The 12,895-nt window shown below is 55.3% G+C and overlaps 1 long non-coding RNA gene across 2 annotated transcripts; it reads left to right on the top strand.

Annotated features, from left to right (window-relative positions):
- The first annotated feature begins 5,720 nt into the window (after window positions 1-5,720).
- LOC140599484 (uncharacterized) lies at window positions 5,721-12,019 on the top strand. 2 transcript variants are annotated; one of them, XR_012002371.1, is made up of 3 exons: window positions 5,721-6,330; window positions 8,519-8,635; window positions 9,772-12,019. It is a non-coding gene; the product is annotated as an uncharacterized lncRNA (long non-coding RNA). The 2 variants fall into 2 exon arrangements; XR_012002372.1 differs by lacking the exon at window positions 5,721-6,330 and adding an exon at window positions 7,419-8,434.
- Window positions 12,020-12,895: the final 876 nt, after the last annotated feature.

Genomic DNA, 12,895 nt, shown 5'->3' with positions numbered 1-12,895 from the left:
ATTATTTTATGTTTTATTAGTGGGAAAACATGGCATCTGAGGATATAGGGAAGGAACGAATACGTGGCTCAGGGAAGGGCTGAAACAGTGGCGGAGGCAGCATCAGGCGCCAGGTTGACCTGTGCCTGCGGACACACGTATTGGGTGTGTTGGTAGATCCTTCCAAGGGCAATCACCAAACCTGATCTCCTCAGTTGCCAGCAGTAGGTGGGAGAAGCAGTGGGTTCCCTCTGCTGGTCCACAGACCAGGCCATTCCCATTCGGGTTCCCAGAGCCCCTGCCGTCTCTGTGACTCACGTGCTCCTCTGTGGGTCTCTGGTTGCTTTTCACCCAAACCGTAGTGCATTAAACCATGAAACAGGATGTGGAAGAGAGTTCCCACCCCATCTTCCCCCCGAAATGGTGAGCCCTGAGCATTTAGAAACGAACTGTCCTTCTCTGCTCACGACACCCCCCAGCCCCGCGCAGGCCCTCCCTCAGGAGCGCCGTGAGGCCCGAGGTGGAGCAGCACGGATCTCCATGGTCCTCGTCCTTGCTGCTCTTGCCCGGCCCTCCAAGGAGAGCTCTGTTTGCCCGTCATCTGGGGGCTTTGGTCCTACAGAACCTATGTCTGCAAGTTGGCTCAGGCCGCCCTAACAAAGCAGCACAGATGGGGCTGCTTACACTACTGGCATCTGTGCCTCTGAGTTCTGGAGGCTGCAGGCCTGAGATTAGGGTGCCAGCATGCTGGGGTCCTGGCAAGGGCTCTTTCCTGGCTTGTAGGAGGCTGCCTTCTCGCTGTGTCCTCTCGTGGAAGAGCAAGGGAGCAGGGGAGAGAGGGAGAGAGTGAGTGCTCTCTTTTGTCTCCCGTTATGACACTGATGCCATCATTGGGGGCCCATCCTCATGACCTCACCTAAACCTAGCTGCCTCCACCTCCTAATGCCATCACACCGGGGTGAGGGCTTCAGCATACGGATTTGGTGCAGCGGCAGGGGTGAGGGGGGACACAAACTTTCAATCCATAGCAGCCAGTCAAATGGACTCATGCTGTGTGTCCAATATGGTAGCCAGGAGCCACATGTGGTTTTGGGCAATTGAAATGCAGCCAGCTCAAACCGGATATGCTGACGGGTATAACATGCACTCTGAATTTCAAAAACTTAGCATGGAAAAAAAAATAATGTAAGATATCCTGAAAGTAATCCAAATATATGATTTTTTAAATTATACGTTGAGATGATAATATTTTGGACAATCCTGGGTTAAATAATACATAATATTGAAACTGATTTCATTTATGTATTTTTAAAAATATTTTATTTATTTATTCACGAGAGACACACAGAGAGAGGCAGAGACATAGGCAGAGGGAGAAGCAGACTCCATCAGGCAGGGAGCCTGATGTAGGACTCGATCTCAGGACCCCGGGATCACGACCCAAGCCAAAGGCAGAGGCTCCACCGCTGAGCCACCCAGGCATCCCTGATATCATTTATTTTTTTGAAAAACCTTGTAAAACATGCCTATACATGTGGCTAGTGATGTGCTTCTACAGGATGGTGCTGGGGAAATGCAAGAGGCAGGGGAGTGGGGAGATTGGACTGGGCCGGGGAGGCACTGTGGGCGGCCCCCCTGCCAGCACGTCTGGCCCCGCACTGAATCATGAAGGCAAAGCAAAGCTGCTGTCGGTGAGAAGTAAACCTAGCCTCTGAGAGGTGTTTCTAGACTTTGCATCTTCCAATGTAGCTTTAGGCAGAGGAGGGCCCCCTGGACGCTGCCTCTCACTGGTTTCTTCAGGGTGTGTGTGAAGGTCTCTGGACAGCATGGGGGGCCCCAGATGACAGGTGCTGGGTTGTGGAGCTTCACCAGGTGGCAGCCGCCACCGTTAAAGGGAGACACAACATCGTAGCGGTATCAGCAGTGATGATGAATGGGGACCTGCTAGGGGCGGACCTCTCTCCATGAGTTAAGGGAAGCCACCCACTGACCGCATCACAGAAACAAAGGGAAAGGACTCCAAGTGAGATAGGACCACCCTGGGGACTCAGGCTGATTTAACGGGGAGGTGGGGGCTCCCAGGCCCGGTTTCTGAGCCGTGGCTGGGGCCGGCTCACTCAGAGAGTTACGGAAAGTTAGACTCTGGTTTTGAGACTCTGGGGCCAAGGGAGGGGTCGCAGCCAAGTCCCCTGACCCTCGAATTTGAGTTCACGTGAGCTATTCTAGCAATCTCCTCCTCCTTGGCCTCCTTGTCCTCTTTCCTGGAGGAGGAAGATGACAAAAGTGAAGAAAGGTGGTTGGGTAGAGGTAATTCGGTGCAGAAAGGAGATAGTGGGGGAAGTATTCTTACAATCCTATCCTGCCATGAGCTCAGTTCCAGTTCACGAAATAAGGCTGAGATAAACACCGTTTGTGATATTATTTCTCGTGGGTCTTCCTCTCCTATAATCAGCGATAGTTTTTCATCAGCTGCGGTGAGCTGGCGGGAGAGCAGAGGAGGACCCTGGCTAGCTTTTGGGGATGAAGCCGAGGCCCACACGGGTTGAGGATCTGCTGAGCACCAGCCCCTGCAAGGATTGGGCTCCCGCCAAACCTGAGGGGAAGTAGTTGCTACCCTCGTGTCCGGATGAGGACCCCAGAGTCGGAGCGTTCCAGTGGCCTCCTGAGGCCTCAGCCCTGCCTGGCAGGGAGCAAGGGTGCCCAGACCTCGGCCTCTCCTTGCTGCCTGTGGTCACACACGCTCAGGAGCTCCACCTTGTCATCTTGCTGCTGCTGTGATGTGGCAACCGCACCACGTATAAATAGTAACGAGGGATGAATAAGCCAGGGTTACAGGCTGCTGCCAGAGGCTGAGTGAGGCTCACTCCGGGTGAGAGGAGGCCACGGGCTGCAGCTTGGGGCAGGTCTCCTTTTAGGATTGGGGGGGAGGGGGACAAGGAGCCACGGGGATGTGGTGTGAGGTGAGGCACCGGCAGGAGGCATCAGCTGTGACCAGCATCCTATGTTGGGGTTGGGGATACGGGGGGAAGTGGGGAGCAGCTTGTGAAGACCCAAAGTCCTGTGGGGAGGGGGGCAGTTTTCAGTAAGGAGTGGAGGCTACTCGAGGGTTTTGAGTGAGGCCAAAATATGAACAGAGCAGTCCGTTTGGATAGTTGGAGGATGCAGAGCACGGATCCCAGGGACCAGCTAAGCCACAGACAAGCAGGGCCAGGGGTGACCCATGTCTCTCAAGGTCATTGCCAGGAAGGGGCCATGGGGTCTTGTGCTTCATTCTTGGTGCCCTAGCATACTTCTGGACCCTCTCGGGTAGGGTGACAAGCAGTCCCCACGGATCCTGAATCGCTCTAGCCACTCCTCACGTGCTCGATCCCTATGTGCTGGTCTGTGGCTGCCACCTGGCATCCTGAGGGTCTAGAACATTCCCACCATTGCAGAAGGTTCTGTTGCATAGGCTGCCCTCTTCTGTGGCTGCTCTGCCTTCCAGGACTTCAGGTTGTCGTCTGCACCCGGGACCCACACATGACTTACTCCCTCGCTCCCAGCACCGTGGCCAATGGTTTGGCCAGCCCATCGGAGGCCCTCGTAGGGTCATTTCAGTATCCTTTTCCCTTCTGCTCCCTGCAGCTGCTCCAGCCCTTGGCAACAGCCCAGCTCCCCAGTTCTGGCCAAAAATTGCTGAGGCTTGCAGCTGGAGGAAGACGTGGATCTGGGCTGATGGTGGCACCACTTTGGCCTGGAATGTCCTGCCCCCTGGCCTGGGCCTGGCCCAGGAAGCAAGGCAAGGTGGGGAAGGAGCCTAGGGAGCTGGCAGGAATCAGCCTTGTCAGGTGGCCACCTGCCAGAGTCTAGAATACCCTGGAGTTCATCCTTCCACAGAAACGTCTGGAACGATTGTCTCTGTCTTCTTCAACCAGGTCTCCCAATAATGGTGACATTTCAAGCATTTTGAACATTGTTTTGGGGGAAATACAGCGTCTCCTGCCCATTTAGCTGTGTCAAGTCATTTATTTGTCCTATTCTTTTTGCTCAGCAGGTGGCATTTTTGTTCAGTGACTTTATTCGTAGCTGCCTATGTTTATCGACCATGACATATTAATCATGCAAATTAGGATATTATTAATGAAGGAAAAATTAATTCAGCTACTGCTTCTGGGTTTGCTGTGACAGCTTTGTTAATGCCCATTTGTCGCTCATCCCGCCAGCGACTTCTCGAGGCTGCTGCAAATTGACACATTACATTCAGGGTAAAGGTTGGCGACCAGAGCACAGAGGCAACCCTTCTCTCCAGGCTGGTGTTGAAAGCACCTATTTTTTGGAGGGCGCACGCTTTTAGAGCAGTGTTACAAAACCCCCTTTCGTTCCCGTTGTGGGAGTTTCTCGGTCTTCTGGCTTCTGGGGAAGCCCGCCGAGCATGGACGCAAGCCCCCCAGGCCTTCTAGGATTCCTGAGGCCCAGCCTGCTTGTTTTCCAAAGGCTATTTGCAGAGCCAGCACGATGAATCATTCCTCCATGTGACTCTGCTCATGAAGCAGAAGGTGGGCGCCGCAGGACCTCGGAGCTGCGGTTGCCCATCCTCATGATACCAGATACCTGCAGATAGTTTAAAAGCATGCCCCTGTGCCCACATGCAGCCCTACCCTCTTGCGAGTCCTGGTTCACACACAGCGGCCCCCATGCTCTGAGGGATTGGCCGGTTCTTATCTGCGATCAGTTGTGCAATGCTCCCCCACTCTGGTGAGCCAAGTGTGGAAACAGAATGTTTTTGGGAACATGGTGGTCACCCGCTGCACAGTGGGAACACCCCCTCTGGAAGCTTGTGCCATTCTGGAAAGCTTGCTAAGTCACGCTACCTTTTGTCATGAGACTTGGCTGACCCTGAGAAAAGAAACGTCCGGCTGGGCTCTCCCCTCCCGGCAAGTGGGCAGTGAGTGCAGAACTCCCAGTGCAGGGGTGTGGGGGCCAGGGAGGCCGTTGGGCCGCTGGTGGACCGTCTTGGCTTTGCCCCAAGGCCACCAGAGGGAGGGGAATAAGACAGGTGCGGAGTTGGCCGAGTCTCCTGGACTCCCTCCCTCTGTCCTCTTCTGTACTTTCCACCACTTCTGCTCTCCTTCCCCTAAGGGGTCCTCCGTTTGTGACATCCCACCTGAGTAGACACTCGGGGTCCCTCCTTTCCCATGAGCATCCCATCCGCTCCTCCTTCAGAACTACCTTCCCTGTGCTATTTCCCTCCAGGCGCCTGGGGCCACGATGGGGGAGAGGTTTTCCCCAGCCTCTTAGACCCTACTGTGGACGAGACCACGGCCCCTAGGCCTGGGACGCTGGGCATGGGCACCGTATCTTTGCCGGGGCCCACTTAACAAACTGCCGCAGGCAGAGTGGCTTGAACCCCATGAGTTATTATCTCTCAGTTTTGGAAGCTGGAAGTCGGTGAGCGAGTTGTTGCAGGCCTGGCTCCCGGCTCCCGGAGCTCCTGGGCTTGTCAGTGGTGTTCTCCCGGTCTTCACGTGACCTGCCCTCCGTGTGTAACCCTTTCTCTTTCTCCTTTTGTAAGCAGCCAGTCATTTTGCATTAGGAACCCCCGACCCTACTATGACCTCACGGTAACCAATCACATCTTCAGTGGCCCCAATTCCAAATAAGCTCACTCTGAGGTTCTGGAAGTTTGGACTTTGATACAGGCATTTTTTGGTGGGGGAGGGACACAATCTAACCCCTTAAGAGGGGCAAGGACCCCGGTACCAGGAGCCCCGCAGTGTCTGACCATGATTGCCCACGTCCCAGTTGGCAGGTGGCCTGGAGTGTGCACCTCTGACCGTGGGCCCAGCGTCCCTCCAGACCACAGTACCCTTGCTGGAGAGCATGGTAGTCATCAGAGTCCGCACCTTTGAGGAGTTCATGGAAATGCAAGTCCAGGAAAGGTAGGGGGCAGGTGCCTTCAGGGACAAGAGGAATGAAGTCCTAGGATTGTAAGAGCTCTCTCCCCACCAGTCTCTGCCTTCATGGCACCTCTCCCTATGCTTGGCCTGACTCGCTCAGTTTGCCTTTCCTAGGCGGAAGGAAACAAGGCCGCTGGCTGTCCTGCCCCTCCCACCACCTCCCTACTTTGCTGCCAGGGTGGAGTGGAGCCTGGCTCCCTGTGTGATGAATTTCCACACTGGGGGAGGGCTCCGGTTGGTCCAGCCTGGGTCAGGCCAGTGACTCATGCCCAGCGGACGAGGAGCAACAGCTGGCCGTTGGGACAGGCGTCCAGCTCTGGCCAACCAGCTACTCCCAGAGGTGGACCAGGGATCTCTAGGCTCTCTTGAGCCAAGCAGTTGAGTTGTTTCCCAGAAGAGGAGGCATGTGCTGCAGGTGAGGAGTGAGAGTGTTCCTGTTATGCCCTGGCCATTAGATCAACATCCCAATGACGCTGTGAACATGCACAGGGAAAGGGGCCACACCCAGCCTTGGTTGTATTTTGTGCCTTGCACGCTGCACAGCCCACAGAGTTCACGAGGGTGTTTTAGGCAGCAGGTTTGGGGTTCTGCTGGGACGTGGCCTTTGGCAGCTCTGGAGGGAAGAGGTGTGTGGGGCTCCTGGGGTGGCCACTTCTGGCCATAGGAATTTAGGCAAGTTGCATCCTCTTTGAGCACTGGAGAGTCAAACTGGAACGTTCCGCAGGGTCAGGAGAGGGGTCCTGGTCCAATCTGACCAGTGTCCTTATAAGAGGAAGGGGTCAGGACACAGGCACACACAAGGGGATGACCGTGTAAGGACCTGGGGAGAGGACAGGTGTTCACACACCAGGGAGAGCAGCCCCAGGAGGAGCCAGCCCTGCCCACGCCATGACTTCAGACTCTTGGCCTCCAAGACGTGAGGACATAAGTTTCTGTAGTTCAAGGTCCCCTGGTCTGCAGTGCCTTGTGATGGCACTCTAAGAGCAATGCAAAGAGATCATGGAAGGTGTCAGCCTCACATCCAGCACACAAAAGGTGCTGGTGGATATTCACTAAGGCACCAAGCATACCCTCTGAGCGCTTGTTCTTGTGGGAATCCTCACGTGGGAACATTGTGTGGTGTCTGGGCCAAGCTTGGAGGAAATTCAAAGGAAGATACCACTGTAAGCCCCAACAGAGCCAAGCTCAACTGGCTTAAATGGACAGGAACACGCGAGCCTGCAGAACTAGGGTTCAGACACCGGGTGGGCCCAGGCTTGGCTTATCAAGCAGATAAGCCCCATCCCATCGTCCAGGACCTGGCCCGTCTGCTCTCCACTGGCTGCCCAGCCTCAACATCTCTGGGAGGCTGGGTCCCCATCATTGGAGAGGGTCTGGGTCAGTTACCTTCTGGGCTTAGAGGCCTCAGCAAGCTCCTTGTGCATTCTCGACTCAGCCTGGATCCCTGTTGTCAGTGCCTATGGCTGTGGGTCTGGAATCCTGACCAATCATGAGTGGAAAAGAAGGGACTCAACCCTACACATCAGATCAGTGCCCTAAATGTCATTGCTGGTGAAAGAGGAGTAGGACGGGCATTGAGCTGTGAACCACGGTGTCTACCCGAGTCATCGATGGGGCACTGGGACCATCCTCATCAGTCTCTCCTAGGGGCTGATGCGACTGTCATTCAGATCATGACATTCCAGGACACAACGCTGGGAAGGGACACTTCGCAGATGCGGAGACAGGTCAGAGGACAGAAAGGGCCTCTGATGCACAGGGACAGAAGCCAGGCCTTCCTCCTCCCCACCCCCTGGGCTTGTCCCTCAGGTTGGTAAGTCCAGGCCCTGAGGACACAGGACATGGTTGGCCTGGGCTGGGAGGAAGTGTTCCAAGGGGGAACTGGTTCCAAGGGAGGCTGGTCTCAGGCTGGCTGGGATGGATGCAGAGTCTTGGGAAGAAATTCGTCATTTTCTGATCTCGAGTTGAAGAGGGAGAGGCAGGGAGAGCCCAGAAGCCCTGGGCAGGGCAGGGCTGCGAGAACCCTTCTGTTTCCCAACACCCTCTGGCTGGGGGTGGGGGGTCACCTGTGCAGGCAAAAGGGCCTGCGTTTGACCTTCCAGAGCCCCTGAGTTCCCTGAAATCTCCCACCTGCTTTTCGTTAAAACCGTTGATATAAGTTGAATTGGCACACCGTGACTCGTCGTGAGTAAGCACAGCTCAGAGGTCCACGCCGGCGGTGGGCCTCGTTCCTTGCAAAGGGTTGCAGAGAGGCTGTGTGTCCTGCCAGCACCAGAGCCACGCCGAGTCTTCCTGTGCTGTGTGGACAGCGGCCACAGAGCGTGTCAGGCGGGCGGATGGACGGGAACCCTGTGCAGGGTGAGAGCCCGTTGCCTGTGGCTGGATGGGGTGGTTCACTCTCCAGTCTATCCTTTTTCTGCCAGAACAAGAGCAGCTCTCGAGGATCAAACTCCAAGGATGAGGAAGGCAAGGGCTGGTCACAAGGGCAGTGATCCCATGGGGTCATGCTGATGGCTGAGGTGGGTTACACGCTGTGCTTCACACACCAGTACATGCTTTCATGGGCTCTTTCTCTTAATCTTGGGTCTGGGTGTCGCCCACAGAGGGGACTCTGAAGCACAGTGTGGGTGAGAAGCTGGGCCAACATCGCACGGCAGAGCGGGACCAGAAGTGGGGGCCCCAAGCCCAGAGCCTAGGCCTGGGCAGTGTCCCCGGCTGAGGTGAGTGTCCTCACAGGGCTCCAGCATCACACGTGCCCAAGCTGCTGGGTTGTGGGTGTCTGCGTGTTCGAGAGCCCTCGTCTCGGGTTCTGTGTGAGTTCTTTATGAGTCGAATGTAGGAGTAGAGATCTTTGAAAAAGGGAAGAAATCCACCATTTTCTAGGGTCAGTTAGAACGAGGAGCGAGGACTCTGGCCTCGGGGCTCCTGGCTGCCCAGGTCTCTCCCTCCTTCCTCCTCACCCTGCCCTCACTGGCCCTGCTCCACTCCCCGGGGAGGGTCTTCCTGCCTCACCCTGTGCACCGTTTCCTGTCACCTGGGGTGCCTGTCTTCCCTCTACTTGCCAGCAATCTCCTGTGTCCTTTCCTTCTGAGTGAGCCAGCCCTTTGCCCCAGGCACCGGGCTGAGCGCCCCAGCCTGCAAGGCCACATCACCACCAGCTCCCTTCCTGCAAAGGGTCTGCCCTCCCCTGGAGCCCTGTTGTGAGGCCCCCATGCGGCCTGGACTCCAGCCTCCCCTAATGCGGCCACTGGGCATTGGGCCCCGAAGGGCAGTGACCTCACAGCTGCACAGAGGCTGGGGTCTCCCCCTATCCACACCTTCTCTAGGTCTTCAAGCCTAAGTGGACGACACCCCCCTTTTGTGCAGTCGCTCACCCAGAGAGCCACCAGGGCTCTGCCTTCTCCTTACCCCGCACATCAAACTGGTCAGCAAGACTGGCTCTTTCTTCCAGAACATTCCAGACTCTCCCTGGTCACTGTCGGCCTTCCTTAGCCCTCCCTGGCCCTCCAGTTTGCACAAAGCAGGCTGGGTGGGCTTTGGAAGCACATGTCAGACCCCACACACGCTGTCCTGCCCTGAGCCCCCCGGCCTTGCCCTGGGACGTGTCCTAAAGCCCACTGCCCCTCTCCTATAGCCTTCCTCGCTGTCTCCTCACTGGGATCCCCTTTCCTGCTTCTGAAAGTGCTTCTCCATGCCGCACTCTAGCCCAGATGTCTGCTCCTTCAGGGGGCTTCTCCCCACACCTCCACTCACCTGGCTTCGGTTTGCTTTCACAAAATTAGGTCGCACCTGTGCTTGTACTGTGTGGTTTCACTAACTCTATTTTCATTTTCTCACTTCCTCCACAAACTCCAAGTCTTGGTGAGCGAAGGTATCACCTCCACGGCTGGTGAGCACCCAGATTCCTCAAAGGATGCTGGGGACACAGCAGACGTTTGCAGAAAGAACAAGAGCCTTTTACCTTCACCAGGACACCTTCTGTGCCAAGCGTCTGGAGCCCGCCCTCTGCAGCCTGGGGCCCCTGCGCTGCCCAGTCACTCAACAAAGGCTCGTTCCACGCACCCTGATGTATCAGCAGCATCATCCGCTTTTAACTTCTTCAAAAACACGCTCTGCCCCAAGATCTTTTAAGTCAGAGTCTTGTTGTCCAAGCCTCAGCTTATAAGTTAACATGCTTTCTTAACACCATTACCAAGATTGGCTTTTAAGTTTTAAGACGCGAGGTCTCTGAAGCTATTATGTTTCTTTTAAGTCGCATGAGGAAGAGCCATCCTCTTGGAAATTTGGCCCCTCCACGGCCCTTAGGTTGGCGCCGTTGGTCTGTAACTTACCCAGCAAGAGAATAGCAATGATGGTGGGCAGTTGTCGGCTCCCCTCCCTCCTCCACCCGCTTCCTTAGCAGCACTTGTTCTGGGTGGCGGGGACACGTGAGGTGAGACTGGGCCCTGTGCCCACCCTCTGCTCTCTGTCTCTATGAACGGGATGACTCCAGGGACCTCGTGTAAGTGGAATCATGGGAGGTTTGCCTCTCTGTGTCTGGATTATTTCACTCAGTACAGTGCTCTCAAGGTTCATCCCTGGTGTAGCAGGTGTCAGGATGTCTTCCTTTTTAAGGCCCATTGTGGGAATTTAGCAGGTTTTGCATCTCTGCTCCTTCACTGATGGGCGCTCAGCTTGCCCACCACTCCTGGCTTCTGTCAGCGATGCTGCACAGATGCAGGTGGGCACCTACCTCCTCCAGACCTTGCTTCCCATTCCCTTTGGTGTGGCCCCAGCAGTGGGGTCTCAGGGTCGTCCGCCAGTTTCTATTTTTAACCTTTTGAGGCCCTGCCCCACCATTGAGTGAGCCTGGGGAGGGGGCCACTGGGGGCCTGTAATCAGAGAGACAGCTCTGAGTCAGACAAGGTGGAAGCAGAGCTGCAATTTCAGGGATTGGGGAGACGATGGCAAGGCTGGCATGACCATGGGAGCCACCCTTGTGGCAGACGCGGCCGTAGGCTGGCATCGCTAGAGCCACAGGAGAGCGAGGTGCTAGAGATGGTCTTGTGTTCTCCAGGGTGGGTGGGGGCTGCTGAACGGGGGGGACCCCAGAGAGGCTGAATGAGCCGCTTCTCCGGCCTGGCATTTCCTTCCCTGTTTGCAGTTACGTTAATAGTAACCACCTTGTACACCTCACAGAGCCGTCAGGAGAAACGAGTGAGATGTATTTGGAAAAGCTTTAGCCCTTCAAGTGCTCCTGTGTCTAGTTATCATTCTTGTAGTAAAGATGCCAATGAACGATCCATGATCAATGCCTCCCATCAAAAGGGAATGTATGAGGACGTGCTAAGGCCGGACACCCGGCACATCTCCTCCCCTCACCACCCCCAATGTTCTGTCCTTCTCCCCAGCACTGGCCGAGCAAGGAAGGGGAAAGCCAGCTTCCACGCAGGAGAAGAGCTCCGACTCATAGCAGCACAATTGTCTCTCTCAGAGTCAGGAAGCCTGGAAATATAATGTCCAGAGAAAGGGTGCCTCTTGGTCCAGGGAACCAGGTTCCCTCTTAGCACGCTGTCCACTAGGTGTGGCTTCCATTCCCAAGGTCACCTCACGCCCACAAGGGCTACTGGAGCGCCAGTGATGAGGTTCACATTCCTCCTACGAGGAAGACTACAGCCTTGAAGCACATTTGCTGGCAGGTGCACAGGCCAATTCTACCTTCATCTCAGACCTGGACTTGGATCCACCCACATTCGCCACAGGAGAGGCCAGGAGGGGTCTTTATCCTAGGTGGGCCACAGAGACCGCCAAACACCAGGCCTCCCCTTACGGAGGAGGGCAGGCAGCATGGACGGTAGATCCAGTTGTCGACAAGAGAGACTGGAGGGACGCCAGCTTACAGTGATGAAAGATGACTAACGTTTGTGGTTGCTTCCGATTCTTCTCAGAAGCAGTTTTATAATAAAAAGGACGGAGACAGATCCTGACCCTTGAGAGAATAAGGCTGTCAGAAGAGCCAGCTCACACACCGGTGATAATTCCATGCATGGGAAAGAGGACAGTACTCAGATGTCTGGTCGTATTGTCTTAATCCTCAGCCTGCTATAAACCTCTCCTGATGTTTACGATGTGTGTGAGTCAGAATGCTGGGTGGGGGTTGGGGGGTGGGGGTCAGCCGATGCCGGTCCTCCGACGCTTCTCCCTCGTGTTTCCAGCAGTGTGGTCTGCCCTGGGGTGACCGTACATCTCAGCTTGTGCATGTCGGTCCCCTCCTAGTATAACTCTTAACCGTGTCCCTTTATTCCCCAAATTGTTCTGGTGTGCATGATGACCGCCTGCATCTGAGGCGTCTGGGAGTCTCTGAAAACGTCCCTGTCTGGACTGCATCTCAGAGAGTCATCAGAACCTCTGTGTCAGGCCCTGGATGCTGCATTTTATTTATTCATTTATTTAAAGATTTTATGTATTTATCTGAGAGAGAGAGAGAGAGAGAGAGCATGAGCAGGGAGGATGGGCAGAGGGAATGAGAGAGAATCTCAAGCAGACTCCAAGCTGAGCGCAGAGCCTGATGTGGGGCTGGATCTCATAACCCCAAGACCATGACCTGAGCTGAGACCAAGGGCTGGCTGCTTAACAGACCGACCCCCGCCCCAGGTGCCCCCGGGATGTTGAACTTTCAACAAACCAGCAATAACATTTTGGAAGCAGTGTTCCATAGCCACGTCTGTGGGGCACAGGCGTTAACTAGAGATCACACGAGTATTTTATGATGAGAAGTGAAGCTCAGTGGTTAGGGGACAGAACTACTATTTCCTGCCACTTATTCTGGAGTTTTCACAAGACAGCAATGTTGCCAGAAAGCTGTAGGCCCGAGCCCAGGAGCATTGCCACCCAGGCCCCTCCTGGGGTCGTCCCCGTGGAGTAGTCATTGTAGGAGAGAGACGGGCGTGAACCGTAAAAGAACTGCCAAGGACAGGCCTTCTCGATTGAGAGCTCATTCT

Source organism: Vulpes vulpes, chromosome 7 (genome assembly GCF_048418805.1).
Source record: "Vulpes vulpes isolate BD-2025 chromosome 7, VulVul3, whole genome shotgun sequence".
Taxonomy (NCBI): domain Eukaryota; kingdom Metazoa; phylum Chordata; class Mammalia; order Carnivora; family Canidae; genus Vulpes; species Vulpes vulpes.
The sequence above is the reverse complement of the archived record's forward strand: the minus strand, read 5'-3'. Positions and strand labels throughout refer to the sequence as shown.